Here is a 13920-nt window from a genome sequence, read left to right on the forward strand (position 1 = left end):
ATCAGTTTACAGAACTCAGCTCACAGTTTAGGTGCACCGTTTCATCCCCGAGCTTAGCGGTACCTCACCTCTGCACCATCTCACTCTAGACAAAACAGCACTTTCACACTGGAAAGGGTAAATACTTTGGTTCTGCCAGTATGCTACAGACCACTCAGCTCACAGTTTAGGCATACGCTTTGATCCCTGATTATACCGGCACCACACCTCACCACCATCTCACAGTGGGCAAAACAGCACTTTCACACCGATAGGAGTAAAATACTACGCTTTGGCCACTATGCTACTGCGCCCAGAGCACATCAGTTTACAGCACTCAGCTCACAGTTTAGGCTGAGATGTCATGAGTGATGTCATGAGTGATGTCACTGACCATGTCATGAGTGATGTAATATGTGACGTCATCAGCAGTGCATTGCGGGTGCGCGACTTATAGTCAGCTGAACTAACTATAACGGGGGAATTTATATGGTTTTGTATGAGAGAAATGTCCAGCTAACTATAATGCCCCTGAAACCTATGTTTTTTTAGTGAATTTCTAAGGTTTTTTAAATGCTAATTCCTAACTATAATGTGCCTGAAACCTATGTTTTTTTCAGTGAATTTCTAAGTTTTTTTAAATGATAATTCCTAACTATACCCTGCTTGAAACCTATTGTTTTTTTCAGTGAATTTTTAAGGTTTTTTAAATGATAAGTCCTATTTATAATGTTCAATAAGCATATCTGTTTTTTTCTATCTTTTTAAATTATCTTCCCATTCTCAACGTAGTGAAAACTACAAATATTACCACTCTTCAATTTATTCCTTCCTCCGAGAAAATCGCTACATACCAGAACCACAACTAACGTTAATAATATGCAAACTAGGCGGTCTCGTAGAAAATCCCCCCAAAAAACACCACTTCCCAAACTTTCAAAAACAAACCACATCTACAATGCTATCCAAAAAAAAGGCGATAGTTCCATTTACCACTAACAAATTAATATCAACATTAAACTAGTGTAAGGACGTCGACTATATACTGTGTGATTACATCCAACTCACACCCATATTTAAAGACAAATATGTGATAGAAGTACTAATTATGCACTTCCAACACCCAACAAAATCACAACACCTAGCGCCACCACCACTACAACCACCCCTCCTGACCCCTCCCCCTCTACTACCTCAGACGCAGCGCAAAACAGGACAACGGACCTTCCCAAAATAATATATCCCCTCAACAGGACACCAGCTCAATGTTCAGAGATGTGGCAATCAACTATGTATAAGGGAAGGATCTCGCACATCAGCAATAATGTACACACTGCTAATACTACCGATGATATGCTATACACAACACACTATAGAAACCAAAAACTTTCCGTGTGTCGATATGCTATTGATACGTGTAGTGTACTGCACAGTGGACACAACCATATTATCACAGACACTGGGGAATATTTCGGTCATGTAGCTGTGTTCTCTCCCCCCTCCCTTGAAGCAGAAGCGGAGTGGGCTGCTCCAACGTACGCAAATTGAGCGTAAGACTATAAATAATTAGCCTACTCCTTGGGTGTGGTTCACTTCTGCATAGAGAAGAGACTCCGCCACAGCGAAGGTGCGCACCCTGCCACGTGGCTGCCACCATGACCACATGCCTCCTCGATACAGGCCCATTCCGAACTCAATGCCGCAGCACCGCAGATTTATGTCTGTATCGACTACTGCCTTCGATCTCCACTGCGGACAGCAGGGTTCCCAACTTGAATTCAGCATTCCATCTACACTACGAACAGCATTAAATTAAGCCTTGCTTTATTTAGGGTAGAGACAATTGTATTCTATGTCTTCCGATTTTGTAAAAGGATGTGACAAAAAGCATTCGTCTATAACTGTGCTGACTACAGCCTTCCATCTTCACTGCGGACAGCAGGGTTCACAACTTGAATTCAGCTTTGCATCAACACTACGGACAGCATTGAAATTAGTCTTGATGTATGTAAGACAGAGACAATTTTGTTAAATGATGCGACAAAAAACATGCCTCAATGTCTGTACTGAGTACTGCCATCAAATGTATACTGCGATCAACAGAGTTCACCACTTGATACCAGAAGCACTACAACCAACATTGAATTCAGTCTAGATTTATTTAAGGCAGAGACAATTGTACTACGTCCTCAGATTTTGGTAAAATAAGTGACAAAAAGCATTTCTCAATGTCTGTGTCAATTACTGCCTTCGATCTTCACTGCGGACATCAGGGTTCACAACTTGAATTCAGCTTTCCATCTTCATTACCGACAGCATTCAAGTTAGCCTTGATTTATGTAAGGCAGAGACAATTTTCTTAAATGATGCGACAAAAAACATTCCTCAATGTCTGTACTGAGTACTGCCTTCAAATGTACACTGCGATCAACAGAGTTCACCACTTGATACCAGAAGTGCTTAAGCAGTACAGACAACATTACATTTATTCCAGATTTATTTAAGGCAGAGACAATTGTACTATATCCTCACATTTTGTTAACATATGTGACAAAAAAGCTTTCCTTGATGTTTGTCTCACTACTGCCTTCGATCTACACTGTGTACAGCAGGGTTCACAACTTGAATTCAACTTTCCATCTACATTACCGACAGCATTCAAGTTAGCCTTGATTTATGTAAGGCAGAGACAATTTTCTTAAATGATGCGACAAAAAACATTCCTCAATGTCTGTACTGAGTACTGCCTTAAAATGTACACTGCGATCAACAGAGTTCACCACTTGATACCAGAAGTGCTTAAGCAGTACAGACAACATTAAATTCATTCTAAATTTGTTTTAAGGCAGAGGCAATTGTACAGTATCCTCACATTTTGTTAATGTATGTGACAAAAAAGCTTTCCTCGATGTTTGTGTCACTACTGCCTTCGATCTACACTGTGTACAGCAGGGTTCACAACATGAATTCAGCTTTCCATCTACACTACGGTCAACATTCAAATTCTCTTTGATTTATGTAAGACAGTGACCATTTTGTTAAAGGATGTCACAAAAACATTCCTCAATTAGTGTACTGAGTACTGTTTTCAAATGTACTCTGCGATCAACAGAGTTCACTACTTGATAGCAGAAGCGCAACAGCACTACAGACAACATTGAATTCAGTTTCGATTTCTTTAAGGCAGAGACAATTGTACGTTGTCCTCAGATTTTGTTAACGTATGAGACAAAAATGCATTCCTAGATGTTTGTGTGACTACTGCCTTCGATCTACACTGTGTACAGCAGGGTTCACAACTTGAATTCAGCTTTCCATCTACACTACGGACACCATTCAAGTTAGCCTTGATTTATGTAAGTCAGAAACAGTTTTGTTAAAGGATACGACAAAAACAATGACTTGATGTCAGTGATGACTACTGCCTTAGATCTACATTGTGAGGGCTCACGATTAAGGTAGAATGGTGATTGTACATGACGCATTCCAGTAGACGGGATATTATTCCACTGTGACCCCCCAAACCACGAATCATCGCAGGGTATGCACACGCTGAGTTCTTTTGGTACCACTAACTCACTGCAGCACAAGTCATCTCCCCGTAACCTTATTAAAGCAGAATTCACTAGGCAAAAAACATTGCTCCCAGTGTGGCCCCCCCTGAACTACGCATTATTTCAGGATACTTGCAAGCTCAGCGCCAAAGATACTACTAAGTCAGTGCAGCATAAATCATCGGAAAGAACAGTGAACAGTTTTATGTCAGCAATGAGACATACTGTCCCTTTTAAATGGAATTCATGCAAAATTCAATCGACAAAACATATTAGTCTAATGACTGTCCCCCCAACCACACATCATCGCAGGATACATACACGCTAAGCGCCAAAGGTACTACTAACTCAGTGCACCAAAAATCATTATCACATGTATGTATGTATGTATGTATGTATGGGCATACTTGTATAGCGCAATGGCTGTCACCCAACGGGTATCCTGGCGCTTTAGACTTTTGTAATCCATACACGATGTTTCCAGCTACTGCCCAGCTTACATTGTTCTAGGAAAGAGGTGTGTTTTTAGAGCTTTCTTGAAAGAAGGGAGATCTCCCATACTTCTCAAGCACGGCGGTAGAGAGTTCCACAGTCTCGCTGCGGTAAACCTAAAGGACCGACCTCCCATCCGGGTCCTCAGAATCTTGGGAACTACTACCAAGCAAGCTGAGGCTGAGCGAAGAGATCTGGATGGGGTGTACCAGGAGAACAAGTCCTGTAGTGGAGACGGACCCTGTCCATGAAGGGCCCTAAATACCAAACAAAGGGCTTTAAAATCAATCCGCTGAAGGACTGGCAACCAGTGAAGATCCCTAAGTGCCATAGCAGATGAGTCAGCACATCGGCGCGAAAGGGCCAGTTTGGCAGCAAAGTTTTGTACACGCTGCAGTTTTCCCACCAAGGTCGTAGGCGCCCCGAGAAGTAGTGCGTTACAGTAGTCAAGCCTACTTAAGATGATGCTCCGCACTACCTCTGGCCTGACATGCACAGGGAGCAGGGGTAGAATCTTCCGCAGCGTACGAAGCAGTGCCATACAGGTGGCCACCGTTTTATTCACGGACACGTCCAGCTGCAGGGTGGAACCGAACATCACCCCCAGGTTCCGAACGGATTCAGCCGGCAAACTAGTGCCCTGAAAAGAAGGAGGCCAAAAATCCTGTGGAAGAGGCCTAGTGGTGCGGCCCATTGAACAGTGCAACACCTCGGTTTTGGAGCTGTTGAATTGCAAGGAGTTGTGGCTCAACCATTTCGCCGTAGTAGTCATGCAACGATGAAAGATCTCTTGTGACACAGCCTCCTTTCCCTCAAACGAGAAGATAAGTTGGCTGTCGTCAGCGTAATAGGTGACTGCTATGCCGAAAGATTTTATCAGCTTGATCAGGGGACGGAGGTAAAGATTGAATAAAATCGGGCTGATGGCCGACCCCTGAGGCACGCCCTGCCCAACCCTTCTGATGTTAGATTTAAAGGTTGGCAGGGCCACCACCTGGTGCCTATTACCAAGGTAAGACACCAACCAGTCAAGGGCCAAGCCAGACACCCCCACTTCCTCCAGTCTCCTGATCAAGATCGTGTGGCTGACCGTGTCGAACGCGGCCGACATGTCGAGCAGCACTAAAAAAGCTGCTCGACCTTGGTCGGCACGCGTCCGAAGATCATCCAAAACCGTCACCAATGCTGACTTCGTCCCATGGGCTGGTCTAAAACCGAATTGAGCCACGTCCAAGCAAGCATTGGTCTCTAAGAAGCTAGAAAGATGCTTTGTGGACAATTTCTCCAGAATTTTTATTGGAAATGGAAGTAAAGAAATAGGGCTATAATTTGCTGGGCTTCAGGAGTGGAGAGACCACCGCCAGCTTCCAGCAATCCGGGACCCGTGCAGACCTGAGGGACTGACAACAGATGGAAAAAAGTGGGGGAAAAAGCTCTTCACGGAACAGTTTCCAAAACTTATGTGGAAGTGGATCAAACGGCGAGCCCGAAGAGACACCGTTAGCTAGTGCACAGAAATCTTCAAAAGGCGGCAGGGGAAAACTGTTCAGCCGGACTAGCCTAGCATCTCTCTCCGTGATAGAAGTCGAAGTGAGATTGGGCAAGGACTGAGAGTCAGAGCCTGGCGGTGTAGCAAGATTGCTCAGGATGGTAGCAATCTTGTCCCCAAAGGCCTGTGCCAACGAGTCACATAAAGATTGAGAGGCAGGAATATCATTTGCAATGCAGGCAGCATGCGCCAAATCTTTGACGATCTTGAATAGGGCCTGAGACTTGTTTGCGGCTGACAATAACGATTCCTCCAAGAATCTGGCCCTTGGCACGTCTAATCTGAGCTTTATAGATCGCCAGTGCCTGTTTAAAAAGAGCTCTATCTGATTCAAGGTACTGCTTTCTCCAGGCACGCTCAGCCCGTTTGCAGTGGAGTTTAAGCTGAAGAAATTCCCCTGAAAACCACGGCATGGCGTGTTTGGTCCTAACTCTAGTTTTTCGCAGCGGGGCCAATGAGTCCAATGAGGCCAAAATTCGCTGGCTGATAGTCTCATAGCTCACATCCACACTATCTCCCAAGGTGAAGCCATCCAAAAGCAGAGTAGGCAGAGTTGACTGTTTAAGGAGTTTAGACCATTGTCAACCCACCTTAGTGGCTCCTAAACTGCCTTTCTTTGCTGAGGCGGCAGAAAGTGAGAGAGAAAAATGGACGAGCGCATGATCCGTCCAACATTGGGGTGGGATATTCCGTATGGTCACCTGGCATACGTCTGCAAAGATCAAATCTAAGATGTGACCCTTTAAATGGGTCTGAGAGAGTACTAGCTGCTGCAGCTGGATGTTGCGGCAGGCCTGGACCAACTCTTTGAAAGCTGAGTCAGTCGGTCCATCCGGCCACAAATTAAAATCCCCTAACACCATAAACCTTGTGTGGGAGTTAGATAAATCATAAATAAGATCAATAAGATCAGTCACAGCGCTGGCCGGGGGTCTATAGCACAGCAGCCCAGTATATAAAACACCTCCCTGACCATTTAGGGAGAAACCCAGCAGTTCACAACCTGGGATTGCCTTAATATCGAGCTGGGAAAGATCTAGTGTCTCCCTGAAAATCAGCCCAACTCCTCCTCCTCTGGCCCCCACCCGGGGATTGTGTCTGACTTTGTAGCCAGGAGGGCAAGCTAAACCCAATTCCACCGTGCTATTCGCTCTAGTCCAAGTCTCTGTCATGAAGAGTACGTCTAACTCATGAAACTCAATGAGTAGCGCAATTTCTTCAAAATGCTTGCTGAGAGATCTCACATTCAGCAAACCACAGGACAAGGATTCTTAATGCCTACTGATGGTATAAGGCTGGCGACTGGGAATAGTTCCGGAACATGGCCTTACTAAGGCAAAATTCACAAGACAAAAATCATTACTATCAGTTTGGCCTGCCCGGACCGTGCATCATTGCAGGCTCCACAGAACCTTGCTGTTTCAGATACCACTAACTCAGTTCAAACCAAACTAAGTATAACACCTATCAAACAATATCCCTTTATTATGCTTCCTTCAAATACTTTTTTTATATCACTTATAGATTTAGTTGAATAATAACATTTACGCTGCATATATGTTCTATCGTCCACTTCAATCATGATTGCAGATGATGCAGTCCACCCTAAGGTCTACACTGAGGACAACAGGGTTTACAACTTCAATTCAGCTTTGTATCTACACTATAGACAGTAGAGAATTTAGCCTTGATTTATTTAAGGCACAGACAAAAAATACTCCTATGGCACTGCTAGTATGCACAAGCACCTTTAATCCCTACATCCTGTGAACTATGTTTACAAAGAAAGTACAACACAACGCCAACATGTACCTCCAATACCGGTAATACCAAGTACCTATGGTGTATCACCTTTAACATCGCCAACAGACATACCTTCCCATTTTGAGTACGTTGGAATGCACTGCAGAAAATGCAATTGTTTAATTTGTTATGGGGAGCAATTAGTACACCTAGTTTGCAGAGCAGTTGATAACCATCAATGTTAGTTTTTTTTTAACCTCAAAATTGATGCAGACCAGTATGCAACGCTCAATATTTTGCAATATTATACAATAACAGGATGTGGACGCAATTCCAAGCCTCAAACAATGATTTCCAGCACCAAGTTCAACAGAATACCTGAATGACCACATACGTATATATATTAGCTGCCCTTCATGTGCCAAAAACTGCAACCTAAACCTTTCACAGCCCTGTATTACTACAGCTACAACACTCCACTGAATCTACAACAAACATTTACAGTTACAGAAATGTGTCATGTCCACCATCTTTTATGTGCGCAACTATGAATGAATATAGAGTCAGGAATACCCCGTACACATTTATACCAAATGGGAGTTCCAAGGTGACTCATAGTGACGTGGATGTTGCAGTACAGAAAGGGAAGAACTACAACAGCGCTAATACAACAATAAAGGCAATAAGGTAAAAGATATGGTAGAGTAATATAATGGAAGGTACAACACAGTGATACCCCGTACTTTTCATATTGGCCATGTTGTGGAAATTTAGACATAATGACACATTTGCGTTTAAGACCCGGGTGACGTCAGCACTACAAAACGGACACTTGATTTTTCAAATAACTCACAACGGAACCACGCCCATAGCTCCGGAATCATGGTTCAGATTCTCACGCAGCACTGGCATACATCAGATCCGCCCACTCCATTTATGCAAATTGCCCAGATTTCCATTGTACTGATTTCTTAGTTCCAGATCTAGTTGTCAAAACGGCACACACACACACTCCATCATGGCTGGAAAATAAGCACACCACACCCATCTAGAACATGCGTCACTACACACATGACCCTACCAATAAAAAAACGAAGCGCACGTGCTGTACGCCATTTTAGAGTTGCTCCCATCCCAAGCACTGTGATGGTCTGTCCTGGTGGTTCGGACGCCTCATGTAGGCCCGAGCCACCGTGTACAAGGGCCCACCACTACGTGCGTGGCCTCTTTGGTCACTGAGTTAGTTATACCGCAAGGACTGAGCGGGGGAGGAACCTGCGATGATGATGGGAGCACGAGTATGTTGTTAGCCATACCAATATCGGCACCATATATCAGAATTCTTAGTGGCAGAGCAGGACTGTATGATGTAGAAGGTGTCCTGTCCACGAAAAGGTGAGCAGTTAGACTTGAGTGTGCATCGGAGGGAGTTTATGGGGGTAGCAGACTGGATACAAAACAGTGACACAGCTATTTAGGCGTATGCAGTCCTATATAACGTATCTTATGGCATTTGTATTTTTTTTCCAATAGCAGGAAAGTTTTTAGAGTGGGTCAAATGTCCGGTATATAAACTACAAATTGTTGTTTTTAAATGCGGGAGGGAATGTGTGTGAAAGGGCGATGTAATTCTACTCCATATTAAGATAGTAACAAATACCAATCATAACATCTTTCTTTAACTATCTTTTAGCTGTAGAGCTTCAGGGTGCATTATGTCCCGGCACGTGGTGAAAAACACACCAGTGACAGAAAGGTGAGCTGCAAATATTCTTTTCAGTCACTCTCTCACCAGCTTTATGACTTCTAGCACACACAATCATTTACTGCACACTGTTTAGTTCTAGACTCCCTTTAAACTCTACTTGAGTGTGTGAAGGTGAACACACACACATTAATCATGTGCTTACTGTTCCACATTTGTACCTATGTATTGTGTATGTCTTGCACAGGCACATGCATTCTGCACATGATTTTATCAAACACACATTTCATGATGAACTTGAAGTTAGGCAGGGGTGAGTGTAACACGCACCACCAGACCTTCTGCGTAGGTGTGTGTTCCGGCTGGCCTCATTGGAGTGACCCTGGGTTGAATTCCAATTTGCGCTACTACTGTTAACTACACAACATGCTGCCATCCCATCTTTAGCTCTGTCTTAATCCGGATATAGGCAGTAGCCTACGTCTAGTATGAGGGCAGGAGTATTTTTGAGCATCCGGGGTAAAGCAGGCTGCAGTCCTTGAAACAGGATTAGGTAATGGCACATCCATAGTCCCAGTTCCCCTTTTGGTTTATACCAGAGTTGGTGGAACACACAACTATGCAGTTTTAACCATAGGGCAGGCGGGGCAACTACAGTGGTGGTTGTGTGTTTGATGGGTCTCTTAATTCTGGAACTGGTTAAACAGAGACTCAATAAGAGCATGAAGGTGTGGGTGAGTGAGATATATAGAAAGATATATACACAGACAGACAGACAGACCGACGGGCAGACACAGACGGATGGACGGATGGACGGACGGACGGACGGACAGACAGACAGACCGACAGATAGATAGATAGATAGATAGATAGATAGATAGATAGATAGATAGATAGATAGATAGATAGATAGATAGATAGATAGATAGATAGATAGATACACAGATAGACAGATAGATAGATAGATAGACAGATAGATAGATAGATTGGTTCAGAGAACAATGTATACGTTTGGATATGGTGTGTTCATTGAAGAAATGATGAAATATTAAATTGTTAATGCTATTATGAATGAATTACATAATTTTAGGCAGAAATTGTGACTATCAACAAGTGGATGGGAGGGTGGATGGATGAATGGCAAGATGTCCGGATGCAAGGGACAAGCTAGCTCTTCTGGGGTGTGTTGTGAGTACCTGCTTTGTTTGCTCTGTGCCATGAGAGCTTTGGTTTGAATTGGGTGGCATAGTGATTTTCAGCCTACTCCCTTGAGTGCAGGTGTACAGTACTCTTAAAATGCAGGGTTCATTTCATACCCTACATCTCCATTGCACCATATTCAGTGAAATTGTGTATGTGCACATACGTTTGTGCTTGACGTTTGACATGCATGCATCACACATTGACCATCTATGCATTCTTGAGGTGATAAGATGTTAGGAAAACATCTCACTTATCTTGTTTGGGTGGTTACTGCCACACATTGCTACTTCATCAGGTTATTCTGTGGTGTTAGAGGCCTTGGAGCCTGTTTGCATTGCTGTGGTAATCATAGTAAATGTGTAATTTGTCAAATGTGGTAGGATATGGCTTTGACATCAATCAGTGATGGAAACGTGTCATGTGTGTTGTTTTTAATGTAAACAAATAATTGAGCGCCAAACGTGCCTGGACAATATATGTGCCAACTGGTCAACATTTGCTACCGAACTTACTGACAGATTCGCCAAACCAACAAAATACACAAGTCAAACTGATCAAAAGTATACGCCGCGCTCAAATTCTGAAATACTATCTGCAACAAGATCGATGAATCGCTTATGGCGGGCTTTAAAAGCTGATCCAATGGATCCCATTAAAATAATAAAATTGAGAGAGGCCCGTAACCACCTCAAGAAAGCGAAACGTGAACTACGCACAAGCCAATGGAACCTGTTTTGGGTCAAACTGCAGCATGACATTAAAACAAACAACTCTGCCAGGTTTTGGCGCACAATCAATAGCGCATCTGGGCGCACATCCACAGTTGCTTCCTCGAGCATTCTTGAAATAGAGTGGGTTGAATTTCTCTTTTCCCACTTTAATGACCAGGAACTGCTCATTAACCATCCAAATCTCCCTCCCATGGACACATTATCACAAACAGAGATTGTCCTGGAACCTCTCCTGAACACTTCAAACTCCCTAAATAAGCTAGGTCATAAAATGACACCAACAAAAGAACGTCACTCGACCCAAAGCCACGTCAATTTTGCGACAGTCCAGAAGGACGAAATTGAAAAAATAATAAAAAAGGGACGCAAGGATGGCGCGCCTGGTCCAGGTGGAATTCCTCAAGCTCTGTTCAAGGAAGATGCAACTTTCTGGGCTGCGAAACTAAGCCCCCTTTTTAACACATGTCTGCAAAACAACACCATACCGCCCTCCTGGCGTGGATCCATCCTTGCACCAATCTTCAAAGGCGGGGACAAAAAATCCCCAGGGAATTACCGTCTCATCGCACTCATTGACAACGAAGCAAAGTATTTTGCGGGAGTGCTGCTCAACTCACTTAGGGCATGGGCTGATGAAAACTCTATAATTCCTCCGAATCAAACAGGTTTCACAATAAACACCGGTACCTCAGTCAACCTCATGACCCTATCATGCTTAATTGACCAAGCGAAATTCTGCTCTTGTTCACTTTATATGGGGTTTATTGACTACCAAGCGGCTTTTGACAATGTCAACAGAAGTAAACTCTGGCAGAAGCTGTCCAGACTCAACATTCCTGAGGCCCTTCTAAGAGCCATACAACTCCTACACCAGGACACATGGGTTAGAATTAAGATCGGGGACGGCTCAAGACTGTCTCGCCCGATTCCGACGGAAAAAGGCCTCAAACAGGGTTGTGTCTTGGCCCCGACACTTTTTAATCTATTCTTAGCTGACCTCCCTGAAGCCCTTAATAAGGTCAACTCCCACGCTCCCAAACTATCTGGCTTGCCGCTGACAAATCTACTATATGCAGATGATGTGGTACTGTTAAGTAAAACAAAGATCGGAATGCAAAGACTTCTGGATGCTACTTCCGACTACTCAAACGACAATGAGCTTCGAATCAACAACAGGAAGACGAAAATTTTAGCGGTGCACTCAAGGAAAGTTAAGAAACTGTCATGGGCTTTGAACAATGAAAGCATTGTCGAATCAAACTGCCAAAGGTACCTTGGAGTCACTTTCAACAACAACGGAAAATACAAATCCCACCTAGAAGAGCAAAAAAGGAAGGGTACGGCACTTGCTTATGCAATCGGACTAATTCAAAAGAAACTACAAGGCCCTACTCTTGCACCCACTCTAAAAGTGGCTCAGGCAAAAATCATTCCTACCTTAACTTACGGCAGCGAAGCTTTAAAAGGATTGGACAGTGACCACCTGGATAAAATAATTACTAAGATCTACAGGTCTGTGTTCAACTTACCAAACCATACATCACCGGCACAAATTAGGTTGGAACTTGGCATCTGCAAACAACGATTGGCCAGAGCCATGTCTTTCCTCGTGTGCTGTCACAAATTGAGGTTATCAAAGGAGGGAAGTTTAGGATACCATTTGTGGGCCAGCATTGATAACAACTCATGGCGAGCAGGACATGAATACTGGTCAAAAGGCTTAAAAACCCTGTGCCTAAATGACCTCTGGAACTTGCACGCAAGTCAGATGGAATTTAAAAGGCTAGCGAAAATCAGCACTAAACAATTATCAATAGTGGAAGACAAAGCCAGCCTTGCAAAAAGAAGCCATGGGTGGATGACCCTTCAATCTTATGTCTCGCTAATTCCACAGCCGTACCTTACTATATTGTTTAGTGCTCGGATGAAACTAAGTTTTTTAAAACTGAGACTGGGAGCTATTAACCTGTTGACTCATTGGCCAAAATGGAAAAGAGAACATGGAAAAGTTCAATGCCGACTTTGTGGGATGCAAAATGAAGACATCATACACATCATATGCCTATGCCCTCTACTATTGACAGAGAGACGGGCCCTACTCAAGCATCACTGGAATAGAAACATGATTAGAAGCTGTAGAGCAGCAGTTTTGGCCTGTTTCGACCCTAGGAACACTAAATTAAATTGTGCCCTAGTAAGATTCATGGAGCGCGCTGCAAAAAAACTTACAGAGCTGCCCAGAGTTTGCGACACCCCATTGGAATAATGCTGCCAAATTTTACTTGCTGTTGCTGGCTTTTAAGAATATGACTTTTTAAATGGAAGTTTCACTTGTTATCATCTATACATACTACTGACTTTTAATGAACTCAACATTCTAAATGCAATCTTGAACCTCTTAAATGTTTTGTACTTGCAATGGTTTATTTTTAAATCACGCAATAAAGTTTATTATTATTAATGTAGCTACAAACATGGATATATACCATCTTTACATTTGGTATTTTAACATCAACACCTGTGACTTGGCCTTTGTTTATGACCACTCTCACTCTTTGTCTGTGACAATATCTGCAACAATATTAGCCCCTGCAAAGTGATGACAATTTGCATGCTTGCCATATAATGAGACCTCCTACAATGAGGGGTTGACCTTAAGTAGTGCAAAGTTGGCCTATTTGTGTTTCATCAATCAGTGAGTGCCATATGAAACAAACTTTGCTGCTGCAGAATACAGCAAGACTGCTAGCTACACTGCACTACACTGCTTATGTGCGTGAGGGCGCAAATTTACAATTTACACGTAGATATGTGGCAATCCTGGCCTGTCACGTTCATGCAGTACACTGCATCTCATTGTATTGCTGCATTAGTTGATTAATTAATTAGAGGCATGGCCCCATATTGCTCAACAACTCAGACAACACGATTGTTACTTGGGGAGGCCTACATCTAGTTGAGAAT

This window comes from Lissotriton helveticus, chromosome 4_1 (assembly GCF_964261635.1).
Source record: "Lissotriton helveticus chromosome 4_1, aLisHel1.1, whole genome shotgun sequence".
Taxonomy (NCBI): Eukaryota; Metazoa; Chordata; class Amphibia; order Caudata; family Salamandridae; genus Lissotriton; species Lissotriton helveticus.